Here is a 6,567-nt window from a genome sequence, read left to right on the forward strand (position 1 = left end):
TAGATTTATTCTAGTTGTTCTTGTTGTAGAATTATTAGGGTTTTCTTAACTTGAAAATTGATCTTTGGAATCACCCAAGTTTACTTACGGAAATCAGGTTCACGGAGTCCTTGTGTGTACGTATATTGATTGTAAGTTAAAACCCTAATCTACAAGTTTGTTTTGATATTACTTTTACCTAGTAATTGTTTTTATCAAAATAAACATAAGATTTCCAAAACCTTGATTCACATCTTAATGGAAATCAAACCGGTGTTTTGTGCAAACAAAATATCAAATCGTATCAATCGTGTTGGTGTATCTTCTAAAGAGAACTTTGGGTTCTGCTAGAAGATTTGTGTGAAGAGTTCCTAATGAGAATCGGTATTCTACTAGGAGTTCTATAAGTGCTGAAACAGGTATTACATCTAGTCCGAATAGGTAGTAGGAAATTGGTGTAACAGCTTTTAATCAGTGTGTGTTTATTCTGGACTAGGTCCCGGGATTTTTCTGCATTTGCGGTTTCCTTGTTAGCAAAATTCTGGTGTCTGTGTTATTTCTTTTCCGCATTATATTTTATTTATGTAATAGAGATATCACAGGTTGTGCGTTAAGATCAATCAGTTCTTGTATCCGGCCTTTGGGTTGTTGAGTGAATTGATTGACACTTGAACATTGGTCTTTGGCGTCGTTCAAGTTAATCCCCTTATATTCAATCGGGCGCGCAAATTCCTATTTGCTGATTGCGGATTGAATCAAGAGATAGAGATATAAAAGTCTTCGATATACTTTTTATAGATTGAGTCTAACTGTCTAGTTGATTCTCTTGAAAGTATATTGGAGTTTGTATATTCAGATATCCAAACCAAATATTGGGTGTGGTTGTTAGACCCCCGCTTTTTCAATTGGTATAAGAGCAGGCAAACACGCTAAGACCTCATAAGTCTGTGTTTGTAGCAATCTGATTCTATGGACAGTAGTGTTATCTCTATAAACGTACCGCCAATCTTCGATGGCACGAACTATTTACGGTGGAAAATTGTTATGCGTTCTTTCATTCAAGCACGAGATTTTCAATCATGGGTTCATATTGTTAATGGCTATGATCCTCCATCCGTTACAGTAGACGGTGTAACTGTTGAAAAGAATATTGGTGATTATAATGATCTTGAGATTCTTGTTACAAAGAAAAATTCTGAAGGATTAAATGCGATCATCCACGTCATTACCCCAGATCTTCAGCACCACGTTACTACGTGTAATAAGTCTAAAGATGCTTGAGATATCTTAGAAACCGTATTCGAAGGGAATGCCGCAGAGAAAGAAACAAGGCTTCAAAATCTAGCTTCTGATTGGGAAAACCTTCGCATGTTTGATGATGAAACCTTTGATGAGTTTAACCAAAGACTTTCTCAAATAGTTAACTCCTCATTTGCGTTAGTAAGAACTATTACGGAGAATATTGTGTGCAAAATTCTCGGGTCTCTACCATCAAGATACGAGTCTAAGAAACATGCCATTGAAGAAGGGAATGATATTTCTATACTCTCCAAAAATACTCTTGCTGGAAAGTTAAAGATCTTTGATAATGAACATGCAAGAAAAGAGGTGATTTATCTTAAAGCTGCAAACAATTTTGAATCCTCTAAGGATAAATCTGGTTCGCCAGATACTAAGGATGTTACTCCACGACAATTTAGAAAATTCTTGAGAGACAGGAAAATGAGTTTTTCTAAAAGTGTAACATCTCCTAAAGATGATGTACAATGCTATAACTGTCGTGGTTTCGGGCACTTGTCTTCAGTGTGTCCTAGCTGGAGCCGTAGACAATCGGCATATGCAACAGATTTGCCTACTCTTGATGATGAACCTTAATATTATAATCCTCAAGAGCTCATAAGAGAGGTTGCATTAGCTTCTAGAAAAATTCTTTCGGATACTGATTCTGATTCTGACGAAGAAGTGTTCCATGTTGATCCAGTTGCTAATAATATTCTTAAAGAATGTCATCGGAAACTTTCGGAAGCTGATAGTACCATTTGCAGTGAGAAAGTTAAATATGATAGACTTCGTAGTCGGAATAAAGACTTGCAAGACCAACTTGATTCTAGTGGTGCAAGAGATTATCTCAACGAAATACGAAAGCTTAAAGAAGAAATTGCCGAAGGTCGAGATCGGGAAATTATTCTTCAATCAAAGCTAGATAAATTGGAGAACGTGGAGATGAACTTGTTATTGGATTCAGAACGAGAAGATCTCAAAGTTCAATGTGAATCATCCAATAATGATCTAGTTATTGCACTTGAGAAGGTCAAAAGTTTGGAAGAACAAAACTCGAGCTTAAAAGAGAGATTGTCTAGAAATAGCAGCTTAGATAAATTAACCTCGATATTGGGAGCATGTAAAATTCATCGTGATACAAGAGGATTGGGCTATGAAGGAATAGATGCTCCTAGTATTTGTAAAGAGGTAAAATTTGTCAAATCTAAAGATTCTTCTCAACCAAAACCTTCCACGGTTGACAAAAATAAAGTATCTCTATCAACTGCTGATAACGAAATGAGGAAATCCTGTCAAGTTCCAAAGAAAGCACATAAACATTCAGGTAACACTAAACATAACTTTTTCCATTCTACTAAACATTGTTTTTATTGTGGAAAACTAGGTCACTTGCAAAGGAATTACAGATTTCTTAAACGAGATAAAACCAGATCTTATTATGTTAAGATGACAAGATCTGATGTTCCAAACTGGAGAAAAACTGAGTCTCATAATATCAGTTTTTCGGTATTCCCCCCAAGAAGTTCCATAATTATATTGGGGAGAAAAATAAATATGTTGCTCCAAAAGCTGCTCAGAAATGGGTACCAAAGAAGACCAATAAAGCAACAAGTACTATTAAGAAGGATCTCCCAGACAAGAGTTCGACAAGGGATAACAATTTAAAAAGGTATGGAACAATTATTGAAATTTTCAAGGAAGTTGTTAAATTCCTAGATTCCATGTTTGATTTTGTTTCGAATACCTGTCGTGAGCAATATTTTTCTCACCTCAACACAACCTGATTGTGTTGAAAGTGCATCCTCACCATGAAGCCCTATTAAATGCGGTGACGATTGCAAAAGAATTGGGGCGCACATATTGTGTTTGGTAATTTCTGGATATGTGGAACAATTTGTTATTTCAAGCTGAGTCTAACTCGCTTACATATTTCTCAAAATATGTGTTGGTAAGCTTTCGCTTCAACCAAGTTCATCTTTACCTAATGACGAAAGTCATAATATGTTTCAATCACTTTGAAAATTTCTTTGACGAGAAATGGTGTAACAACTGTATAACGTCCTCTAAGAATGTTTCAATGATTGGAATTAGAGTTTATATTACATAACCAATGATGGACATAAGCATTGTTGTGTAAACACATTTATGTATAAGTCATATTCCTTGAACCAAAGTTTGCGAACTTTGTTGATCAAGATAACCGGAAGAATGGCATGAGCCAAGTCTGCGAACTTCCGAAGTTCTCAAATCCGAGAATTTCTGATGGAGTTGGCAAACTATTTGCGTGAAGCTAAGTCCTCGAACCGGCGAAGTTCTCATACCCGAGAATTTTTGCTGGAGTTTGTAAACTCTGTCCGGTAACTTAAGCCCGCGAACCTAGTCTGCGAACTTGAGTTAGGTTATATCTAAAGACGATTTTTTGTGAACTTATACTTATATAAACTAAGGAATGCTCTTTTCAAACCGTGGCTATAAAGTTCATGAATCGATTCAAGTGAATCAAATTATCTTGGCTTCGATTGTGTCTTGTGTAGTTACATAAGATTTCCTTGCAATTGAACAACTCTCTAACTATTTCATCTGAGTCATTTGAACTAGTTATGGTTAAGATGAATATGGTTAGATACCACGTGCATGAGTCTTAATTACCTAACTTGATTTGTGATTGGAATTCTTAAATATAACAGGTTAGAAGCAATAACCAAAGCCATGGAAGTTAGTTTTTATTGTCAAAGAATCTTTTTCATACTCTTATGGTAACCATTCTTGGTGTAAATCCTTATGGAAAAGATTATTCTTCCTTCTAAGCATATCAATTCTTTTTCATACAAGCTTGTATCTTAGAAAAGATGATCACAATATTTGATCTTCATGATTATATATTGTGTATTATTACCATGAGATAGTTTTATTGTTCAGTAACTTGATCTCATGAGAGACTTTAAATGATTGGTTCTTAGTTCGTATCTCCTTGTGGGTTTTCTAAAATCCAATATATAAATCCTTATCTCTGGAGTAAGGTCACTCTTGTTGTTCTTTCGGAAATGACATCTTATGGGGGAGAGTTCTTAAATGAACTTGTGCTTAATTGCTATATTTTTGATGGGAGGAGCGGCTGTGGAACATGTAGGGGTTAACTTGTATCTTAATAAACTCCTTAATGAATGCATTTAGCTTCGGCTTTATGATTGCATCTAAACAAGTTGGTATGGACTTTCTTTTAGTCTTGAAATGTCTTTTTTGGAAATTTCATTAGGATCCCGTTCTTGTACCTTTGCCAACTTTATTGACAAAAAGGGGGAGAATTAATATGTAGTTCACACTACAAATTCATATGGTTTCCGGATCATTATGTAAGGGGGAGTGGTTTCCATGTGAGATGGAGTATTGACTAAGGGGGAGTAATACATATTACCGTAGTATTATGTCAAAGTTGTGATATAATGAAACTTTGATACTATGTAATGATATTATGATGGATCTTCAACGAGTACAAAATGAACAGATGTAGAGTTGAAGAACCAAGGAAATCAAGATTGTCGTTTTTAATGTAAAATGGTTTTGTCACTAAAATTGACAAAGGGGGAGATTGTTAGAGCACTGCTCGGTTGAACCTACTAGCGTTGGTATGTCAAGTTAGTTTTCAATTTTAGTTGCCAAAATGCATTTTTGATTTAGCATACTAAAGATAGTTTCAGACTTGATTAAGTCTAAAAGGTTGAATCGAAGCTATCTTTAAAGGATAAAGATTGAAGATTGAAGACTACAAGAAGACATCAACAAGTACTTCATCAACAAAGGTATGTGATTGATTTCATTTGGATTCTTGTTCAATTATACCTTTCTAATCTATCAAGATAAATGCTCACTCTATGGATTCCAATGACGGTAAATGTACATTTATGTATATATACTTGAGGTTATTTGACTCATGACCTTGGAGACAATAACCTTTATTCTTAAGAATCTCATGTTATAGTGGATGAGCTTACGAATCCAACGAGCTAAGAATCACTCAATTCCGAGTTATAACGATGAAGTTATGAGTGATTTATTAAAGTTCGTTAGTATGAAACAATCCATGGGTTGTTTGTAACAGTTCACGGACTTGGGCCCAATTACGTGACTAAAAGCTATTTTTGGTCAAGTTGGTGATGTTTCCTTGTCTAGGAAAGATGACTATTAATCCAAACATATTTGATTACCATATTAAAGTGTTTGTGATAAATTTTAATTCCTTCCTAAGTTAAAATGTGATTTATTCACATAAATAAATATCTGCTAATTAATTATTTATTTAATTATTTATGTATAATATTTATAACTTAGGAAAGACTCCCATAATTAGGAGAGTCTTGAAAAAGGAAAATAGCTTTGCTTAGCCTCCAAGCTATTGTTCACTATAAATAGAGGGTTCGTGAGTTTACACGTTTTTCATCCCCTTTTGGAAAATTGGCGTAAGCTTTGCAGGTTGTTTCCATGTCTTCTGTTCTTCGTGAAAAAGAGTGAGATAAAAGTCTTTGTATTGGGGATCACAAAGTCAAGTTGTATTTAATCTTCGTGATTGATCATACAACTTGTAATCTAGGTTTTTCACCTCTTGTCTATTCTAAGGTTTTCTCTTCTGATATAAAACCATTCAAGAGTTGTTGATCATAAACCCTAGGTTTTGATAGATTTCAGTTTCTGATCATATACCAACACTTGTTAGTCGAAATCAGATGCTATAAAGAAAACTTCGATTAAGGTATCTCGTAAAAATTCTTAAGAAGTTTTAAACAAGATATCTCTATATTTATTCTAGTTGTTCTTGTTGTAGAATTATTAGGGTTTTCTTAACTTGGAAATTGATCTTTATCACCCAAGTTTACTCACGGAAATCAGGTTCACGGACTCCTTGTGTGTATGTGTATTTATTGTAAGTTAAAACCCTAATCTACAAGTTTGTTTTGATATTACTTTTACCTAGTACTTATTTTTATCAAAATAAACACAAGATTTCCAAAACCTTGATTCACATCCAAAGGGAAATCAAACCGGTGTTTTGTGCAAACAAAATATCAAATCGTATCAATCGTGGTGGTGTATCTTCTAAAGAGAACTTTGGGTTCAGCAAGAAGATTTGTGTGAAGAGTTCCTAAAGAGAATCAATATTCTGTTAGGAGTTATATAAGTGCTGAAGAAGGTATTACATCTAGTCCGAATAGGTAGTAGGAAATTGGTGTAACAACTTTTAATCAGTGTGTGTTTATTCTGGAGTAGGTCCCGGGGTTTTTCTGCATTTGCAGTTTCCTCGTTAACAAAATT

The sequence above is a fragment of the Papaver somniferum genome, unplaced genomic scaffold (genome assembly GCF_003573695.1).
Source record: "Papaver somniferum cultivar HN1 unplaced genomic scaffold, ASM357369v1 unplaced-scaffold_123, whole genome shotgun sequence".
NCBI lineage: Eukaryota > Viridiplantae > Streptophyta > Magnoliopsida > Ranunculales > Papaveraceae > Papaver > Papaver somniferum.